We start from the raw sequence: 22,849 nt of genomic DNA, 5'->3' as shown, positions 1-22,849 counted from the left end.
AAGATCCCGCACACCTCAGGGCGACTAAGCCCTTGTGTCACAACTACTGAGCCCAAGCTTCGAAGCCTGGGCTCCACAACAAGAAAAGCCACAGCAAAGAGAAGGCTGGGCACCGCAACTAGAGATAGCCCACACAAAGCAACACAGACTGGGCACCGTCCAGAATAAATTTTTTTAAAACATACCTCCTTCTGGCTGGAACCTAAACTGCTGGCTGCCGCCCAGCCTTGCTCTCCACCTCACTTCTAATGCCTCAGGTGTCCTGCCTCTCCTGGCCCCACTATTATCTGTATTCTCTCCTTCACCAGCATTTTATGATGAATTCCATTATCAAGTCTTGTTCTCACTTCAGGTGAAACCCTAGGGACCCCAACTGACATTAGGAAAGGAAAGAAGAGGTAGAGTCATTATAGTCTCAACTCCCAAGGAAACAAAAAGACAAAGACAAAGATGAAAGTTTTCTTCAACAGTTGGTTGCTGGATTTTTTTTTTTTTTTTTTTAGTTCTAATGTAGTGACACAAAAAAGCCAATATTCTATTTAGCTTACGTCTCATCTTGTTGCTATAACAGGCCTTGACATCGTTAAAAAATATTTCTAATGCAGTAAGCATGCTCTTGAAAATCTTCTGTATGAATGACCCAGAAGGTTCTTTATCAACTCAGTCTTGCCTTACTACCTTCCACTCCTTCCCTCCCCACAGAAGGAGCACAGGGCAATCTGGGAGGAGCTGGAATCACATCCCCGAGCCTGTGTGCTCTGTTCCATATCCTGCAGGCACCCTGCTGTCCGCATCCAGAGCTGCGGCTGTTCTAGCATCCCTGTCTAGACTGCTGAGATCCAAAGCATCTCTGTCATTTTACCAGATACCCACTCCATCCTCCACTCCCCAAGGCCCTGCTCATGAGATGGACACTGGGGATCCATCTCCAGCTCTACTGACAATCCTCTAAGATTGGAATAACATTTTAACCAGCCCTGGGATCAGTCCTCAAGACAGAAAAGTACATCAATCACAGTTTAAGCAGCAACAGTCTTAGTCCCTTCAGTTCAGTCACTCAGTCATGTTCAACTCTTTGCCACCCCATGGACTGCAGTACGCCAGGCTTCCTATCACCAACTCCTTAGTCCCTTCGGAAGCACTTAACATACAAGAAAAGGTGTATCATACCAACAAGAGCCTACTGTGTAGCACACGGAACTACACTCAATATCTCGTAATAACCTATAATGGAAAAGAATTTAAAAAATAGATACGTGTATATATATATGTATAACTGAATAATTTTGATGTACATCTGAAACACAACATTGTAAATCGACATTTCAATAAAAATGTAAAAATTCTAAAAAGATGTATTGGTAATACTTTGGAAAAAAAATTAAATAAAACATATCAACAGACTCAACGTTTAAGATTTTTTGTTGTTGTTTAGTCGCTAAGTCGTGTCCAACTCTTTGCAACCCCATAGACTGCAGCACGCCAGGCTTCCCTGTCCTTCACCATCTCCCGGAGTTTGCTCAAACTCATGTCTGCTGAGCCAGATATGCTTAAACCTTTTCCAGATGCTATACAGTCATGGTACATTAACTATTTTACAAAAGACTAACTTCAGAAGTAAATTAACTCTGTTATAGAGAGGAGCTCATGACTAAGTCTATCATTAGGCATTGTCTTCCAGTTAGAACCCTTCTATCCACATCAGAGAGTCGATAATAGTATCAGTTGCTGATGGGACATGAAGGAATAAGATCTGCATAGGACCTGGTGTCTTGATGGTTTCCTCCATACAGGGTGGCACCTGCAGTGGGTCGTCTTTCAGACACTTAAATTAGTATTTTGGTTCTAGGTGGATCAATTAACAAGTTGCTTTGGGAAAAACATAAGTCTCTTCCTCTGTCCAAAATCACTTTGTGTTTTCTACCTACTAGCCCCAAAGGACTTGGCAGGGATTTCTGGTGTCTGAAAATCTTTCATCTCTGGAGATGAAAGGTGCTGATGAGTATTTGCTGGGAAGCACTCCCACACATGCCCTGCGAGGAGATTCAGAATTCTGCCAAGGGCGTTGACCGCAGGTGGGAAAAGGTTACCTTTGAGGTGGAATTGATGATGGACTTTTAATCATCGGGAGGTAGGGCTGCTCACTGCAGGCAGAGACCAGCGACCCTTCGATTCTAATTTTCCCTCAGGTGCCACACTGGGTGTGGCCTTGAGCCTCACCCTCTTGCTCTTGGGAATCCAGCTTAAGTACACAGAGTGGCTACAGAAGCTGAACTGGAATGGAAACGTGTATACTATCAGTTACACAATGGGGCTTGGCTATAGTTTAGGCCCTTCTATGAAAGGAGCCAATCGGAAATAGGAAAAGGACCATGTAGAACCAAAAACGGATAATACAATCTACTACAGGGTCTTTCTAAAGTCCTTTAACTTCTAAATTTTAGTGACAAACTTTAGGCATAACCAATATCACCTTATGAGAGGTATCAAAAAGGTTTAGTTCCTAATAGGGAATATGGATTTTGTTCATTTACCACGGAATCTGTAAGAAACACTCTGTTAGAAACTTCTGGACCCTCCATCCTCTGCTGTATTGACTCCCCTGCTCAATTTCAATTCTCTGCCTTTTCCTTGAGCTCCTCCACCTCCACCCACCTCCCTGGATGTTCCTCAGTCCCAGGCTGAGTCTTCATCTCCTCACCTTTGATCTTCTTTCTGATGACGTCATGGCTTCCGCTCTCACGGATCAACACCGAGTCTCCTTCTCCAGCTTAAATGGAAGAGATGGCTCGTCTCAGCTCCAGACACACTGAGGGACTTAATGGATGTGCTATTTCAAACTCAGTATGACCCAAACAACAGCTATTCATTGCTCCAGGCCTGCGCTGCACCCAAGTTACCTGGGTCTGGGTGCCCAAGCTGAGGTAACAGCCCCTCCAGCAGGCCAGTCTCACCAGATGCAACCCATCAGCCACCCTAGGCTTGCCAGGCCCCTCCCTCAGTTAGCACATGCAGGTCTCAGTAAGCCCTTTGCTTCCCTCGTGTCTCTTCCATGTGTGTTTCCTCTCTGATGTTCTGCATTCATATATACTCCAGATGACCCTCCTGTTTCCTACAGGAATACTCCAGGCCTCCTCCATCCACAAATCTCTTCTCCAGTAGTCAGAAGAAAACTCTAAAGCAAAAATCAGATTCTGAGATGCTTCATCCATTACAATTAAAAACCCCAAACTTCTTTGGGCACACGAAACTCAACTGCTGCTCCAGCTTCTGTCCTGCCAGTCGCCAATGCAGACTCCTCAGGGCCTGTGACATCCTATATTCTCCATGCCTAAGCGCCTTTCCTGCAACCAGAGTGCTCCCCTCTCCTGTGACTGTTCAGCACATTTCTCATTCTCAAAATCAGCCTACATGGTTCTTCTGAGATGTCTTCCCTAACATCACAGACAAGGGCTAATAAATCTTTCCTTTCAGATGCATCACTGCATATTGTACAAATCTCTGTTTAAGCACTTATCACACTACACAAATTCTTTGCTCATATCCCTATCTGTTCTACTAGGGCACAAACTCTGAGCTGTCTGTTCTTACCACAGCATCACCTAACACAGGGCATGGTGAACACTACATGAGGGGTTCCCTGGTGGGCAAGTGGATAAGAATCCTCCTGCCAATGCAAGGGTCATGGGTTCGATCCCACGTCTGGGAAGATCCCACATGCCACAGGGCATCTAAGCCTGTCCACCACATCTACTGAGCCCACGCACTGCAACTGCTGAGGCCCACGTGCCAAGAGTCTGTGCTCTGAAACAAGGGAAGCCACCAGAAGCCCACACCCCCTCACTACAACCAGAGAAAACCAGCAAGGAAGACCCAGCACAGCCAAAAATAAACAAGTTTTTAAATGAAAAAAGAATCTTGGATTCTGACTTACTTAAAAAAAAAAAAGTGACATGAACACAGAGTATCTGCTGAATGAACCAACTAACAAACAGTCAAGTTCCAGCAGATAGCTGTCCTAAGGTATAAATCCATTCTGAAATGCTTCCACTTTCTTCCTATCATCTATACATCCAGTTATTTCTGACACAACAGTCTCCCCATCTTTTTGAAGATTAGATGCAAATATGCCCCCAAGTTGTCTGAAAAGCCAGGGCATCCCAATTCATTTCTATAGCACATAAACTCACGTTCAGAAAATATTTCTTATATGTTTCAAAGGCCAAGCTGAACCACAAAGCTCATAGTGAAGACAAATGAATAAAGGTGATTTCTTGGGAACTGAGTCTCCACCCCCACCTCAGGACATCATCATCCCAACATAAATTTCCCTTTAAAGAGTAAGACAATCAATTTGCCCTAGTGTTTTTAAGACCTTTTGCCCTTTGTTATTTATCATTTCCCTGTTTAACTCATCTTAAAGAAATTCCTGAGGTACTGCCTTCAAGTCAGGAAGAATATGCTTACCAGAAACACGTTTCAATGAATACTGACTACATGGTTATAGGCTTTTTTTTTTTTTTTAAGAACTACAGTAAGCCAAATTTCAACTTAAGAAAGAACTGTCCAAACAGCAAACTCCAGACAACACATTGGTGGCAGAACTCACAGGGCAGTTAGAAAACAGCAAGACAATTTCTTCAATGTCTCTGTTGTTTCAATTTTCTTTACTTAAATCATAGTGGGAAGCGATAACAAAGCAAATCATCTGCACTTGTTTTATTTTTCTAATATATTTTAGCTGCTATACACAAGATTAATGTAAAATAGGGTGTCTCTTCTATACTAAAATTACTGTGTACAACTACACAGGCCAATCTCTTTCTATGCTTTTACAACATAATTCTTTGTTATGTACATTTCTTATTTTCTTTTTGTGTCTAAACTTCAAACAGGCACAGGTGGTTACAAAGATTATATGCAAATATATGCTAATTTACATAATCTTTGATAACTATTTCCCCCAAACTGCGCCATTATTTTTCTGTTTTTTTGTTTATTTTCTTTAACTTTACAATATTGTATTGGTTTTGCCATATATCAAAATGAATCCACCACAGGTATACATGTGTTCCCCATCCTGAACCCTCCTCCCTCCTCCCTCCCCATACCATCCCTCTGGGTCGTCCCAGTGCACTAGCCCCAAGCATCCAGTATCGTGCATCGAACCTGGACTGGCGACTCGTTCCATATATGATATTATACATATTTCAATGCCATTCTCCCAAATCATCCCACCCTCTCCCTCTCCCACAGAGTCCAAAAGACTGTTCTATACATCACTGTCTCTTTTGCTGTCTCACATACAGGGTTATTGTTACCATCTTTCTAAACTCCATATATATGCGTTAGTATACTGTATTGGTGTTTTTCTTTCTGGCTTACTTTACTCTGTATAATAGGCTCCAGTTTCATTCACCTCATTAAAACTGATTCAAATGTATTCTTTTTAATGGCTGAGTAATACTCCATTATGTATATGTACCACAGCTTTCTTATCCATTCATCTGCTGATGGACATCTAGGTTGCTTCCATGTCCTGGCTATTATAAACAGTGCTGTGATGAACATTGGGGTACACGTGTCTCTTTCAATTCTGGTTTCCTCAGTGTGTATGCCCAGCAGTGGGATTGCTGGGTCATAAGGCACAAACTGCGCCATTATTATCTTCCACTGAATGGAGCATCTACTTCTGCTTTATTGACTATGCCAAAGCCTTTGACAGTGTGGATCACAACAAACTGGAAAATTCTTCAAGAGATGGTTATAACAGACCATCTGACCTGCCTCCTGAGAAATCTGTATTCAGGTCAAGAAGCAACAGTTAGAACTGGACATGGACTGGTTCCAAATTGGGAAAGGAGGACAAATGGGTTGTATACTGTCACCCTGCTTATTTAACTCATATGCAGAGTACATCATGAGAAACGCTGGGCTGGATGAAGCTCAAGCTGGAATCAAGGTTGCCGGGAGAAATATCAATAGCCTCAGATATGCAGATGACACCACCCTTATGGCAGAAAGTGAAGAACTAAAGAGTCTCTTGATGAAAGTGAAAGAGGAGAGTGAAAAAGTTGGCTTAAAGCTCAACATTCAGAAAACTGAAATCATGGCATCCGGTCCCATCACTTCATGGCAAATAGATGGGGTAACAGTGGAAACAGTGGCTGACTTTATTTTGGCGGGGGGTGGGGTGGGGTGGGGGTTCCAAGATCACAGCAGATGGTGATTGCAGCCATGAAATTAAAAGATGCTTATTCCTTGGATGAAAATCCATGACCAACCTAGACAGCATATTAAAAAGCAGAGACATTAGTTTGCCGACCAAAGGTCCATCTAGTCAAGGCTATTGTTTTTCCAGTAGTCATGTATGGATGTGAGAGCCGGACTATCAAGAAAGCTGAATGCCGAAGAATTGATGCTTTTGAACTGTGGTGTTGGAGAAGACTCTTGGGAGTCCCTTGGACTGAAAGGAGATCCAACCAGTCCATCCTAAAGGAGATCAGTCCTGGGTGTTCATTGGAAGGACTGATGCTGAAGCTGAAACTCCAATACTTTGGCCACCTGATGAGAAGTGCTAACTCATTTGAAAAGACTCTGATGCTGGGAAAGATTGAGGACAGGAAGAGAAGGGGACAACAGAGGATAAGATGGTTGGATGGCATCACCGACTCAATGGACATGAGTTTGAGTAGCCTCCAGGAGTTGATGGACAGGGAAGCCTGGCATGCTACAGTCCATGAGGTCACAAAGAGTGAGACACAATTCATGAACAACCTAGATAGCATATTGAAAAGCAGAGACATTACTTTGCCAACAAAGGTCCGTCTAGTCAAGGCTATGGTTTTTCCAGTAGTCATGTATGGATGTGAGAGTTGGACTGTGAAGAAAGCTGAGCACCAAAGAATTGATGCTTTTGAACTGTGGTGTTGGAGAAGACTCTTGAGAGTCCCTTGGACTGCAAGGAGATCCAATCAGTCCATTCTAAAGGAGATCAGCCCTGGGTGTTCTTTGGAAGGACTGATGCTAAAGCTGAAACTCCAGGACTTTGGCCACTTCATGCAAAGAGTTGACTCACTGGAAAAGACTCTGATGCTGGGAGGGATTGGGGGCAGGAGGAGAAGGGGACGACAGAGGATGAGATGGCTTGATGGCATCACCAACTCGGTGGACGTGAGTTTGAGTGAACTCTGGGAGATGATGATGAACAGGGAGGCCTGGCATGCTGCAATTCATGGGGTCGCAAAGAGTTGGACACAACTGAGCAACTAAAGTGGACTGAACTGAACTGAATGGAGCTCTAGTTCTTCTCTGATTGAACTTGAATCAAACAATAGAAAATCAGGCTATAATGTTTACTAATAGCTATAAAGTGGCTATAAAGGATGGTAAGATACTAGGCAGATTCTTCTCACTCACAAAATTTCCTAAAGGGGAAAATGGAACCAAAATAGAGTAGCTTGCAACTGCGAAGTCAGAAGAGAACAGTGCTCTCCAAGGAAGGGCAGTCCTGGATTCACATCTTGCCTCCCCCACTTTCTTAATCAGGACTGAGATTTCCTACCTCAGGGCTGAGATGATTAGATGGTCAGTGTATATTAAGCACCCAACACAGACCCGTCTTCCAAGCTCCAGAAAGTCTACCTGCCACTTCCACCAGGCAATCAGAGCTCAATACTCCTTCACCCACTGCTCCCCTCCAAGGCCTGCTGATGGCTCCTCCTCAGTATTTTCCCAGTGCTTCCACCTCCCTCCATCTCCTCTGCTGCCATTCAGTCCACAACACCAAAACTCTCTCCTAGGCTAATGCAACAGCCTCCCCACTAGCTTCCCTGAATCTACCTTTAAAACCCCTTTGGAGTCTTCCCCCTGCTCTTGGATGAAAACCAAGATCCTCATTAGGCTCTGCAATGGCTTACAAGGGTGACCCTCACCCCCTCACTCCTGACACTGCAGCACACTGCCTCCTACCTCAGGCCTTTGCACACCCCACTCCTTGCTTGAAGTGGGGGATCTTTCCTATTCCCAACTCCACACCCAGCCTAATTACTACCTTTCCTGATCCTCAAGGCTAGGTCAGGCCCACCTTGCAACGAATTAAATACTTTGTTCCTCAAAGAACATTCTACAGTTGAGATAGTATATTTTTACTTACATGATTAATCAATGTATGATTAATCAAGGTATCTCTCTTGTACTTCACTCTAAACTCAAAGGCAGGCAGAGACTAACAAGTCTTGCCACTATCTTAGTTTGGTGTTTCTGAAACAGAGCCTAAGAGCAGGACTTGAGCTGGGTCATCATGGAGGTCACTCGGAAAGAAGGAATGAGAGGGAGCAGGGAGAGTGGAACAGGGAAGGAGGGTGAGTTACCAAGGTCGACGCTGTGGACAACAGGGTATCCACCCCAGGCAAGAGCCTGGGAGCTTTAAAATCCCCGCTGTGGGATAGCCAGAGGTCTCTAAGAACAACTGACAATGCAAACTTCGACATCAAGACGTCACACTGCTGCCTGTGAACAAGGCAGAAACTAACCTCTGTGCCAGATCTAGAGCCTCGAGGGAGTTCCCACAGTCCAACTGGGTTTTCCCCTGGCCCGGCTAACTGGAGTCGTATGGTGTGGCAGCGCATCCTAAGACACAGTGGGCGTCCTTTTCTGAGAACTCTGCAGCTCCAGCAGGCTGGGAAGATCATAAATGGAAATACTGGTAAAGAACTAACCAAAAAAATGTTCTACTTCAGTGTAACCATTAGGCCTCAGGAAGGTATGCAAAGAAGAATTTCACCAAATATTTTTTTCTGAGTCTATTGTTACAATCTGGGCTTGCTTCCCATTTCTGAAATCAAAGTCTATTACAAAGGATAAAAACTAAAGGAAACCCAGGGCCAAACAGGAAAGACACACCAGAAATATGCAGAAGTCCCATCAAATATTGAAGCCTGTCCACCCAGAGCATCCCTGGTGGGTCCCCTCTGTAAGTCCGCACAGGCACACACGGCAGCGTCGCACGGAGGAAAAGCTCCGGGCTCTGGCAGGGCCTAGGCGCACCGCACCGCTTTGATTTCTGCCCATGCTCGAGGCCTTCACGGTCTCATGTTTGATGTGATGTGACCAGTGAACAACAAATACCAACAAAATATGTAAACAGGAGCCTGACAGAGAAGCTCAGAACTGGAAACAGTGGCATCTTCACGGTGAGGCTGAAAGTGATGGCGGGCATGGAGGCTGCAGGGAGGCATCCTCCTCCCAAGGGCCCAGAACCCACGATGGATGCCACGAGATAGCTCAATACTCTGGAACCCCTTCAGAGAGCAGCTGGGGTTTCCAAAGTTCAATGCTCCCCCGTCTAAAGGACAGCAGCAGGACTGTCAGACACACATCCAGTAACTTGTCTCCACATCACCCATACCGGGTTGGCCTTAGGGGGCCAGGTTATAAACACAAATTAGCAGCCTGACCAGCTGCCAAATCCGCTTAGCGCCTGCTCCTGCCCAGATTTCAAGCCAGAGTCACCACGCCAAGAAAGAAGCTGTTTCTCCTTCGCACTAGATCATTATTTGACTTCAAATATAAATTTGCACTTGAATGCGTGAAAGGGAAGTTCTGCTTTTGTATTATCAAAAAAAAAAAAAAAAAGGTTATTCTCCCTTGAAAATAAGAAGGTCACACAAGTGCAAGAGAAAGGAAATAGACAATTATTTGCACAGGGTTATGTGTAGTACCAGAATTTGCATTGTTGCAATATAAGAAGAATTAGAAAGAAATGGTTTAATTGTGTGTCTATGAACAAAATTAATTTTGCCAGTCCAAAGGCAGGAGGAGAAGGGGACGACAGAGGATGAAATGGTTGGATGGCATCACCGACGCAATGGACATGAGTTTGAGTACGCTCTGGGAGTTGGTGTGCCTGGACAGGGAAGCCTGGCGTGCTGCAGTCCATGGGGTCTCAAAGAGTCAGACATGACTGAGTTACTGAACTGAACTGAGCTGGGCTCTGGAGAGGGGAGGGTTGGAGGAAAAGGAGTTAGAGGCAAAGAAGTAGGGGGTATAAGATGGAGAAGGGAAGGAAGATGAGATGTTTATCTTCACCGTGATAGAAACTAGACTTGGGGAGAAATAAAGAACCTAACAGAAGAATGTTTTGTTTACTTTCAATATGCTCGCACACAAGTTATTAATTACACTGGCCATGAAGTATAATTATGGAACTCAGCTTTAATGTTCGAACCCTGTCAAGCCTCCACCTGGAGTTACTCAAAAGCAGTTTGCCCCCATTGAGAAACAAAGAAATCAAGTCTCGACTCAGGAATAAAATTCCAGAACCAGGGCTTCTCTGTGGTATCTGCCAGCTCTTATGCTGCATTTGGTTCCGGGCCAAATGGAAAGTTCTGAGGAAGTCAGCTCTTCAAATCCCAGCCCAAAATATAGTCACAATTCACAATTAGAGCATAGGCAAGCCAGATACATAAACTCTGGGTTTAATGTTTCAGCAATGTTCATGAGACGATACGCTTTTCTCTGAATTATGTGATTTTCATGTCTTAAGGCTGTAAAAGCTAGACAAGTTTCAGGCTTAGTTCTTAAAAGTACGGTACTGTATCTCACATTATGTGATCCTAACACTCACCAACGTTATCAATATTCCCACACTGGCTAAGGAACTCAGGAATTACCAAATCGGCACAACACAAAGTATTTTTAAAAATGTACAGGTAAATTTGTAGATTATTAAAATCCTACAACCAGGACACTAAGCTACTTATTCACATTATCAAGAGAAAATAATCCATTTTCCAACCTGTAGAATATCTAGCCTTTATGCATGAGGCTAGTCTATTATTTTCCTTCTAAGCGTCTATCTTCCAAGGACAGTTGTTCGGTATTCCAGATAATAAATATTTTTGCTGTTTGTATTTATCCACCATTTCTACATCATTTTGTCTTTCACTTACCCCTTTACCCAAGACCTCTCCACATCATATCCACATCTACATTGTTTATTTTTTATTCAGTTATAAACCTTAAGTGCACCTCTCCACAAATTTTACATATGTATATACTCATGAAACTATCATTCAGATCAAGATATATTTCAAGAAATGTACATACGATTGTTCCCCTTCATACACAGATGTGCACACACACCCACACACTGCCTCCATCCTTGGGGTCACATTACAGCTGTGGTATAAGCAAACAGAAAACAGCTCAACCACAATATGATCAACTGCTAAAACAATGCTTTTTAGTTGACTGCAGAAAAAAAAAGTATTCAAAGTATCACTTAAATTTGATGCAGAGAGGCTGTTACTGCATTTCTAAGTCTTGAATCATTACCCTTTATTAAATTATGTTGCCTTGCCACTAAATCTGAACCAGTTATTCTCTTAAGAAAAAAAAAAAGTTACAAATCTCAGAGTGGAAGAAAATATTTGCAGATCACATATCCAATAAAGAATTTGTCTCCAAAATATGTACAAAAAGTTGTCAAAACCAAACACTAAACAACCCAGTTTTTTTAAATGAGAAAAAGACTTGAACAGACACCTCACCAAAAAAGATACATAGATGGCAAATAAGCACATGAAGAGAGGCTCACTATTAGTCATTCAGGAAATGCATATTAAAGCTATCAGGAGATATTACTGTATACTAGGAAAGTGGCTAAAATTTTCAAAAAGTAAAACTAACGAATAACACAAAAGCTGGTCAGGATATGGAGCCGTAGGGATGCAAAGTGATGGCCAGTTTGGAACAGTTGCACAGTTTCTTATAAAGCTAAACACACATCTGCCATATAACCCCCTTTATATGGTGACCAAAGCCATCCCAAAGAAAAAGAAACAAAAGAACACAAAGTGGTTGTCTGAGGAGGCCTTACAAATAGCCGAGGAAAGAAGAGAAGTGAAAGGCAAAGGAGAAAAGGCAAGGTATACCCAATCGACAGCAGAGTTTCAGAGAGTATTGAGCAGAGGTAAGCAGACCTTCTTAAATGAACAATGCAAAGTAGTAGTGGAAAACAACAGAAAAGACTAGAGATCTCTTCAACAAAACTGGAGATATCAAGTGAACATTTCACGCAAGGATGAGCGCAACAAAGGATACAAATGATAAGGACCTAACAGAAACAGAAGAGATTAAGTGGCAAGAATACACAGAACTATACAAAAAAGTCTTAATGACCCAGACAATCACGATAGTGTTGTCACTCACCTAGATCTGGGCATCTTGGAGTGTGAAGTCAAGTGGGCTTTTGGAAGCATTACCACAAACAAAGCGAGTGGAAGTGATGGAATTCCAGCTAAGCTATTTCAAATCCTAAGAGATGATGCTATTAAAGTGCTGTGTTCAATATGCCAGCAAATTTGGAAAATTCAACAGTGGTTAAAGCAGCCAGACCCTCTCCAAGAAAAGAGCTGTGTATTTTATAGCCCTGTTTATATGACATTCAAGAAAACACAAAATTCTAGAAGGAGAATCAAATGTTGCCAGGGAGTAGGGGACGACACAGAGTTTCAGGATGATGGAACCGTTCATTATGACACGAGGGTGGTGGACATACGACCCTATGCCTTTGTCAGAACCCATACAACTACACTGGGCTTCCCTGGTGGCTCAGATGGTAAGGAATCTGCCTCCAATGCAGGAGACCCAGGTTCAGTCCCTGGGTTGAAAAGATGCCCTGGAGAAGGGAATGGCAACCCACGCCAGTATTCTGATCTGGAGAATTCCATGGACAGAGGAGCCTGGCAGGCTACAGTCCATGGCATCACAAAGAGTTGGGCACAACTCAACTGAGTGACTTTCAAACACACACATACAACTACATCACAAAGAGTGAAATAAACTCTTATGCAATATTTTCAAAAAATCGACCAGGGTGTCAGTGGATCTCAGGATGACTTGAAGACTGTAAGAAAGGAATCAATGGGTGACACAGCTTCACTGCAGCGGGTAGGGGAAAGGAGCTGCTCTGAGTAACTCTGGAGCCTAGTATTCCACCTGACGCTATAAGCTCATGGCGAGATTTTTTTAAAAGTACATAAACACTAAACACTGTGTTGTGATTGTTGAATCTGTTGCTCTCAGGAGAGCCAGTTGGCAATTCTGCAACTATACATAAACTAGGACTGAACAGATTCATACATAAACTGTGAAAGGGAAGCCAGGATTTTCACTGTCAAAAACAGAAACCAAGAAGAAGGAAAGGGAAAAGAATAAAATGAACCTTGTATTTCTGGATTATAGATGTACATAAACAGGCAAATAGCTATAAAAACAAATACAGACATGCATGTAGATTCTGTGATATCAGTATGAACTCATGTTTAAGATGGAGAAAGAAATACAGATATCTATATGGATTAGTATGTAAACACTTATTTCCTAGCTCTGTTCATTGAGAGTGCCCAAGAAAAGTAGTGACATCCCCTAGCAATGAGCACACTCAGTACCCAGGTCTTGGTTTCTAAATGCCATTCTCAACTAAAATTCTGAGCTGGAGTAGGGAACACCGCAGATGAACCAGGCATATCCTATAGAGCCAGAACGCCAAAAGGGAACAGGAGCCAAGCTGAAAGAGTTTTCAGTCCCCATATCTGGAACAATTTGAACAATAATGACAGTATTCGGTTATAACCCAAAGAATAAAGTAAATGACTATGAGTCCATACCAACATAGTAACTGAATAACAAACAGAGAAGGAACAAATCTTCCTGACAAAAGAATTACAAGAATGAGGGATATGAAAAATCTTCAGTAGAACTGCACATGCATTCGGCTCAGGGTAGATAAATACTAAACGCAGTGGGCACTAAGTGACGCTATAGAGAAACAGGGATTTTCAATGCCTCAAAGTACATCACGCCAAATTTATTAAACACTGTGCTAACTTGCAGATATGACCACAAATCAATTGATACTCCTCCCTCCAGAAGGTGGAGCTAAATCCCCTCCCCTTGACAGGAGCTGGACATGATAACTTGCTTCTAACAGAATACAGAAAGTAAAAGATAATTATTACACTATGGAGAAAGCTGGCTGACATGACTTTAAACAAGTGATCAAAGTATAAATCACATTGACATCATGTGTCCCTAAAATGATGCAAAGAAAAGGGAACATCATCACCTTTAAGCTATTCTGCCCAAAATCCATGACCTCAGTCTAATATGAAAAAAAAAAAAATCAGGCCAACACAAAGGGAGGGAGGTTCCATGAGATTCTTGATCATTACTCACCAAAAATGTCAAAGTCATAAAAAAAAACAAGGAAAAACCAAGAAACAGTCATAGACTGGGGAACACTAAGAGCCATGACAACTAAATGGAAGGTACAGTCCTGAACTGGATCTTGGAACAGAAAACAAGTATTAGTGGGAAAATGTCTCTCATTTAATTATAGTACTGTATCAATGTTAATTTCAGAGCATGGCTGCCTGAAATATCTTCTTCCTCTCCATTTTGCATGTGAGTGTGTGAGTGAGTGAAAGTGTTGCAGAGAAGAAGCCAATTCTGACTCCATGTTGGAACCGTTTGACTTGCTTTTCGTTGCTTTTGCTATTATAATCATACAGAAGGGCCAGCCTCAGAGAATCCTGCCCCTCTGCCTGACTGTTAAACTAAACTGCCTTTGTTCAGAACCCTGTCCACTGTAGATGGCAGGAAGAAATTAACACATCCTCTGCCTGAGGCTTGCCATTCTAGGAGATGTGTGCAAGATAAATGGCCTTTGCTTCCTCACCCCCTCTGCCCTGCATCTCTGATTTATCAAAGAACCTGGCATCCAGACCCTGAGAAGATGGTTGTTTTGAGGTGTTAGCCTGCCATCATCTTCTCTGTCAGCCAGCTCCCCGAATGACGTCTCTTCCGTGACTCAACATATTGTCTCTCAGATTCATTGGCCCATTCTGGGGCGAGCAAAGAGAGTCTGGACTTGGAAACAAAAACCGCTCAGTTGTGTCCAACTATTTGCAACTCCATGGACTGTAACCATCCAGAATCATCTGTCCATGGATTCTCCAGGCAAAAATACTGGAGTGGTTAGCCATTCTCTGGGCAAAACTATTGGAGTGGTTGTGCACATTGGTAAAATAGATCTAGGACAATAAATTGTTTGAGCACTTAATGAAATAGTACACATAAGGTGATTAGCTTAGTGCTTGCATATAGTATGTTTTCAGTAACAATATCAGCTGCTGTCACTTTTATCAATGTCAATGACTAAGACTTTTATTTCAGTGATCTGTATAGTGCCTGCTGCTGCTGCTGCTAAGTCACTTCAGTCGTGTCTGACTTGCTAGACCCCATAGACAGCAGCCCAGCAGGCTTCCCTGTCCCTGGGATTCTCCAGGCAAGAACACTAGAGTGGGCTGCCATTTCCTTCTCCAGTGCATGAAAGTGAAAAGTCAAAGTGAAGTCGCTCAGTCGTGTCCGACCCTCAGCGACCCCATGGACTGCAGCCTTCCAGACTCCTCCATCCATGGGATTTTCCAGGCAAGAGTACTGGAGTGGGGTGCTATTGCCTTCTCCGGTATAGTGCCTAGTAGGTGATTTTTTTCCTACATGATTATTAATTATTAATTAGAATATATTTAATTATTTTCTAAGTTATGGTTTTTCCAGTAGTCATGTATAGATGTGAGAGTTGGACCACAAAGAAACTGTGGTCCGAAGAATTGATGCTTTTGAACTGTGATGTTAGAGAAGACTCTTGAGAGTCCCTTGGACTGCAAGGAGATCAAACCAGTCAATCCTAAAGGAAATCAGACCTGAATATTCATTGGAAGGACTGATGCTGAAGCTGAAACTCCAAGACTTAGGCCACCTGATGCAAAGAACTGACTCATTAGAAAAGACCCTGATGCTCGGAAAGATTGAGGGCAGGAGGAGAAGGGGACGAAAGAGGATGAGATGGTTGGATGGCATCACAGACTCGATAGACATGAGTTTGAGCAAGCTCTGGGAGTTGGTGATGGACAGGGAATCCTAGCATGCTGCAGTCCATGGGGTCACAAAGAGTCGACATGACTGAGCAACTGAACCAAAGTTAGTAATTACTTATTAACAGTAATAAACATTTATGCAATATCTATTTCACATATTAATAGTCTTTATCTTCAAGGGTTTTACAGGCTAGAATTGCTTCTCTGGCCACACATTAAAATCACCTGGGGAATGTTAACAATATATTAATACCCAAGCCCTACACTCAGAAATTCTATCTTAACTGGTCTGAAATGTGACAGGTTGAAAAACTCATCTAGTTGGAGGACCAGAACATAAACTTTAAAATACATATAAAGAAGTAATAGTACCCCAGTAGCAGTACGCACATCCAGCACCCAGGTCTTGATTTCTAATGCCAAGAAACCAGGGCTTCTTAGAGAAATGGCCAATTCTAGATCTGGTACAAGGAAAATTCACCATGATGAGGGTGTGTCGTAGGAATATAAAAGCCCACTAAAAGCATTTCCAACGGCCACATCTGGAATAATTTAAGCAACAAAATAAAGTAGTATTGGATTATAACCTAAAGTATGAAATAAATATACATGAATCCATACTGATATAAATGATTGAATGAATAAGTAAATGTAAGAAAACAGAAACTCTCCCATGCAGAATTAAAAGAATTTATGTAGATCATTTGACCCCTAGGAAGTGGAGCATAACTCCCACACTTTAAGGCAAGGCTATGTAAAGTAACTTTCTTCCAAAGAGTATAGTTTGAAAAGAGAGAGGGAAAAGGAGTAACTTTCCAGTGGAGAAAGCTGCCAAATACTACTTCAAGCCAGATGGTCAAGGTTAACAAGAACAGTGAAAAGTCATATTGATAGTATGTACAATAGCATGTGATAATTATGGCCTCTTATCTCTGTAATCTTCTTCCCCAAAACACATGAACCCAGTCTAATCAGAAAATTAAGAAACATTTTCTAAAACATCTGACTGCTGCTGCTGCTAAGTCGCTTCAGCAGTGCCCAACTCTGTGTGACCCCATAAGATGGCATCCCACCAGGCTCCCCCATCCCTGAGATTCTCCAGGCAAGAACACTGGAGTGGGTTGCCATTTCCTTCTCCAATGCATGAAAGTGAAAAGTGAAAGGGAAGTCGCTCAGTCGTGTCCGACTCTTAGCGACCCCATGGACGGCAGCCTACCAGGCTCCTCTGTCCATGGGATTTTCCAGGCAAGAGTACTGGAGTGGGGTGCCATTGCATCTGACTAGAACTCCTCCAAACTGTCAAGGCCATTGAAAACAAGTCAAGTCAGAAAAAACTGTCACAGCTAAGAGGAGGCTAATGAGACGTGATGACAAAAATGTAAAGTGGTATCCTGTGTGGGATCCTAAAATAGAAAAAGGACATTAGGGAAAAACAGAAATTCTGACTAGGGGGAGTGATGTTAGTAATGTATCAATATTGTTTCATTTGTTATAAAAAAAAAAAATACACCATAACAGTGAAAGGTGTTGAAAATGGGTGTGGGGTATACAGGAACTCTCTATACCATCTTCGCAATAATTCTGTAAATCTAAAACCGTCCCATAACAAAAAGTTTATTAAAAGAAAACAAAAGCCAATCAAGAGGTGAGGGGATGGTATCTTGACATTGTCATTAAAGTGCAAAGAAACTGAAGAGTCATGAAAATTTTCATAAAAGGGTAGGACTGAGATATAGGGAAAGGCAGGTATGAACAAACAGGACCCAGGAAAGCAGTAACATGGAGCTCCATCAGAACTAGTCAGGGCGTACAGGAAAAATCCAAAGGATTGTTTGACTCAACAACTGGTGAAATAAAGAGACTGGAAGAACACAGTTCGTTTTGATTAGCTTTTATGGCCATATAGGCTCAATTCTCTAACATTTTCTCTCTAATGGGTTCATTCATTGCTGCTGCTGCTAAGTCATTTCAGTCGTGTCCGACTCTGTGCGACCCCATAGATGGCAGCCCACCAGGCTCCCCCATCCCTGGGATTCTCCAGGCAAGAGCACTGGAGTGGGTTGCCATTTCCTTCTCCAATGCATGAAAGTGAAAAGTGAAAGGGAAGTCATTCAGTCGTGTCCGACTCTTAGCGACCCCACGACTGCAGCCTACCAGGCTCCTCCATCCATGGGATTTTCCAGGCAACAGTACTGGAGTGGGGTGCCATTGCCTTCTCTGGGGTTCATTATCAACCCAAAATTTTCTGTCTCTTTACACAATGATTTTTCTCAGATAAGCATATTAAGAGTTTGATTCTTGATTGGAGAGCTAAGATCCTGCATGCCACACAGCATGGCTCAAAAAAACAAAAAAAAGTTGTAAGAACAGTTAAAGAACTCCCACACACCCCTCATCCAGATACCCAGTTTCTCCAAGTATCATCATTTTACCATTTTTGTGTTCTCTCTCCCTCTTTGTATGCAAGCTTCAGAGTAGTTATCTTGATAAATATATTGCATTCTTATCAACTGAACTTTCTAAATGTAAACAATATCTCCTTAAAGTTTCAGTACTTTAGATGCCCAATGTCATGGTAACAACCCATTTTCATTATACCATAAAAGGTACAGAAGATTGAAAAGAATTTGAAGTAATAGCAGGATAGTCTCGACTCTATTCTGACAGATACTAAATCTATAAGAGCCAACAAGCAGACCCGCACTTAACGGACCTTACGGACTATTTTCCTAAGATTGACTTTTGTCATCGAATTTGTGGCTAGGCAGGTCAAGGAGGATAGAGATATTCCCATGTTACATATCACACAATCAATCCCATAATCCTTCAAAAACTTAATATTTGTTAAGCGGAGTCAGGAGACAGAGTATGTAAAAGTTCTATCTGTGACTAATCAATAGATCGAGTAGCTTGTGTATCATTACAAATGGCATGTTAATGTGAAATATTGTCTTGTAAAATCAATCACTGGTATTATTTTTAATGGTACAAGTAAAGTCACCATAATAGACAGAGGAGTTCAAACCACATCCTGCATCTGTGTGCATCTTAGTTTTTCATGTAGAGGAGCACTAATCTTTCCCCACACACCTCCTCCCCTCATCCCTCCTATCTCTCCTTTCCTGCGTGAGCCACAGGTGACAAGTTAAAAAAGTAAATGCACTTTCCACGGCGGCAACTGCTAAATAAGCTGTGAGAACTACACCTTTAAATAGAACAGCAGGGGGGAAACTGCCATCTCATTTTAAATTGCTTTGCTAAAGTCTTTGAAAGAGGTAAGATTTCAGAAAACATCTGATAGAAAAGACCCATCACTGAAACGAGGGCATTCTAGGCCAAGAACACCTTGCCAGGAGACATCCAGGAAACAATGGTTTAGTAGAAAGAACATGTGCTTTGGAACCAGGTGGACTCGGGTCTCCTTCCTGGCTTACTGGTTACTAATAGTGCATTTCTGCCCTTGGGCAAGTTCCTGAGATGCTTTCCTTCCCTAAGTAAAATAAATGTGGAGAATAAAACCTAACTTGAATTGGTAAAAAGATGAAATATAGCAAACCAGGACCAGTAGAGGAGTCCCGATGGGGTCTCCTCCCGGGGGCATGGAGCCTCTAGACAGCTCTCCCTCCTGGTTGTGTATTTATACCCTCGCTGGGGTCTTCCGTCCAGACTGTCTTTGAATCCAAAATCCCCAGTTTTCTTATTCTCCACTGGCGAACATTTGCTTCAGTTACAGAGAATGAAGCAGTATGTTGAGAAAGTGTAACATTACTAAAACTACCAAAAACTTCAGTTCAGTCACTCAGTCGTGTCCAACTCTATGCAACCCCATGGACTGCAGCATTCCAGGCTTCCCTGTCCATCACCAACTCTCAGAGCTTGCTCAAACTCACGTCCATCACATCGGTGATGCCATCCAACCATCTCATCCTCTGCCATCCCCTTCTCCTCCAGCCTTCAATCTTTCCCAGCATCAGGGTCTTTTCCAATTGAGTCGGTTCTTTGAATCAGGTGGCCAAAGTACTGGAGTTTCAGCTTCAGCATCAGTCCTTCCAATGAATATTCAGGACTGATTTCCTTTAAGATGGACTAGCTGGATCTCCTTGCAGTCCAAGGGACTCTCAAGAGTCTTCTCCAACACCACAGTTCAAAAAAACGACTTAGCTTTTGCCTAAATCAGACACTCATCATAGTGTCATTTCTCTTATCATGATATATATTTAAAACAAATATTTTCCTACAACTACCACATAATTTTCAGGCAAACTCGAATTTTTTGTAATTTAAGAAAAAAATTGAAATGAAAGCATCTTGTTTGTCCAGAAATCAATCTTTCAAATTTCCTTTCCAAACATATGTTTATACCAGATTTTTTTAATTCGTGTTGTTTTTTAAGGACAGTTATTGCTTCAAATGAGAACTATTCTGATCAGTGCACCAATTATAAAACAGAAGGTCAGAACAGGCGGTTAAAACACACACTCTAAACAAGGTTAGCTGCTGCCAACACAACAGACACGCCAAGATTCAACTGCAAGTAAAGTCAGACGAACTTTCCAGCCACAGACAAATCTAGTAATTACAGCACTAATGACCCGTCGCTAATGAACAAGCTTGGCAACTAAAGTAGGTGTAAATCAGGAAAACACAGAGACTAAACCAGGCCATTTCCCATTATCTTTTTGATTTCTTTTTTAAGAGTTCGACAAAATCTAGGTATGAAACGACCGACCTGAAAACGCACTCCCTTCCCCGACTCCACCCTGGAAACCTCTCTCTGGGTTCCCCAGGCAGAAAAGCAGCCCTGGCGTCCAAGGCCAGGGTCTCCAAGGTCAAGGTGATAAAAGGCCCCGTTTGGAGTTCACAGGTGTGTCTGGGGCTCAGACAAGGCGCCGGGGGCTCCCTCAACGAGTGGATGGAGCGTTTCGGAGCGCTTTCTGTTCAGGCACGCCTGTTTGTTTGTTGCACCGTTTATATCACCTTGTAAAAATACTCTGGAGCAATACAGCCAATCTCCCACAGAGACGTGCGGGCCTTCCAGGCTCCCTTGTGGCTCTGGTTACTGCCTCTGACCCTGCCTCATGGTGCTGTTTTCTGACTCCCTTATCCCAAACTCACCTGTGCTCACATCCTCCCTTCTCCTACGTCTTCCTCCTCCCGTCTGGGTCCCACTTTTTTCCTCACAGCCTTGTTCATTCATTTGCTCTTTTCTTCTCTGTGCATGATCTGCTCCAACAATCTCTATCATCACAACGGACAGCAGCAAACCACAAAAATCAGAAATTTTTTTTTACTTATTTGGCTGTGTCGGGTCTCGGCTGTGGCACTTGGGATCTCCATTTGCAGAGCATGGACTCTCTCATTGTGCAGGCTTAGTTGCTTCTCCTCACGTGGGAACTTAGTTCCCCGACCAGGATCAAACCTGCGTCCTCTGCTCTGCAAGGTGGATTCTTAACCACTGGACCACCAGGAAGTCCCCCCAGTGAGAATTTTTCAAGCATGCCGGCTTGGCCCACCTAATGCCCATGTCTCCCGTCCAGTTCTATGTGACTCAACTGGTAGCACTGGGTTTGTGTTTAACAGTGCTCATCTGCCGGTTGCTTCTGTTTCCCTCGCTGCCTGAACGAGAAGGCACCAAGAGCGTCTGTGTGCCGACACCCCTCTCCTCTCTGCCTCACAAGACTGAGTGCTTTCCTTCACCGTCCACTCTCTTTACCCCCTGTGTTTTCAATCACTGGGCCTTGGGGCCGGGCTGAAAAGACAGAAGAGGAGGAGGAGGAGGAGCCACCCCAGGAGGTGGCTGGGACTTCTTGCCCTCACTAAGCTCAGGTTGGAGGGGGGCGCAGAAAGACCTTTGGGGGCTGGACAGCCACTCACTGCTGCCTCCTGGGCAAACCTGGGACAAGGAACCCTGAGAAGGACAAACAGCACAGGTAGGAGGTGGATGGGCGACAAAGGAGAGAAGAACCTGGGTATCCCGACCCCAGACCCATCGGGAGCTCAGCACCCCCGCCATCTCCCCATCTCCCCTGCTCACCCCACGACTTCACAAGTCTGACCAGAAAATCTCTCTCGAGATGCATCTCACAGACCCCCTACAAGTCTGAGAGCCATTGCTAGCTCATGTTGCGTTTCCAACAAGAATAAGCCATAGCAACAAATCCAAACGCCAGTGGCAATGGAGGCAGGGCTGGTTGGGGGTCGGCGGGGGGGGGGGGGGGGGGGGGGATCTGCCACACAGAAGAGGGGACTGTCCTGCAGAGTCAGAGTCCACACATCCCCCCTTCCATCCCAGAGAGGCACGGGGTTCCCAGGGGAAGCTCTGAGAAGAGCAGAAACCCTGGAGAACAATGTGTGAGCCAATTCCTCACACTCGCATTCTCCAGGCCCGTCTCCCTTGCAGTTCTAGACTACAGACAGGGCAAAGAGCCCTCCCTCCTTGCAAACTAGAGCAAGGAGAAATTGCTGGGCTTCAGGTTCCTCCGAAAGCCGAGGGAGTTGAACTAGAGCAGCGAGACCTGCATAGCACAATCACCCCAGGAGCCCCCCCCACCCCGCCCACTTTGAGATCCACCTCCAGAGACTCCATCTAGCCAGCCAGGGACGAGCCCAATGGTGTCTTCATTTTAAATTCTCCAGGTGGCTCTCTCGTACTGCCAGTGCTGAGACCACTGGACAAGAAGGTCTCTAAAAGCCCCTCCAGCTCTATGAAGGCAGCAGAGGACGTGGGGAGAGCAGTCAGCAGAACCTGGTTTTAAACCCACTTTCCGCCCCCTTTTTGTCCATGTTACTCTGGGTAGGTCTCTCTCCTGCCAGAGTCACGCCCTCCTCATCTGATCATGTAGATGACAATGCTTCCTCCATAATGTTATGAGGTGGAAATAAAATCATGCAGGGGAAGAACCCGA

At 43.5% G+C, this 22,849-nt stretch overlaps 1 protein-coding gene across 3 annotated transcripts in view; it reads right to left on the bottom strand.

The window, feature by feature from the left end:
- The window catches only part of TIAM2 (T cell lymphoma invasion and metastasis 2), a 237,405-nt gene that overhangs the window by 157,136 nt on the left and 57,420 nt on the right, over positions 1-22,849 (bottom strand). The window contains exon 2 of one of the 3 annotated variants that reach the window (XM_027551906.1): positions 2,702-2,770. The exons of the other annotated variants lie outside the window; for them this stretch is intronic. The gene's annotated coding sequence lies outside the window, so the exon portion shown is untranslated. The remainder of the gene's footprint in view (positions 1-2,701; positions 2,771-22,849) is intronic. 3 annotated transcript variants of the gene reach the window in all.

Source organism: Bos indicus x Bos taurus, chromosome 9, assembly GCF_003369695.1.
Source record: "Bos indicus x Bos taurus breed Angus x Brahman F1 hybrid chromosome 9, Bos_hybrid_MaternalHap_v2.0, whole genome shotgun sequence".
Classification (NCBI taxonomy): Eukaryota; Metazoa; Chordata; class Mammalia; order Artiodactyla; family Bovidae; genus Bos; species Bos indicus x Bos taurus.
Note: the sequence above shows the minus strand (reverse complement) of the source record. Positions and strands in the feature narration are given on the sequence as shown.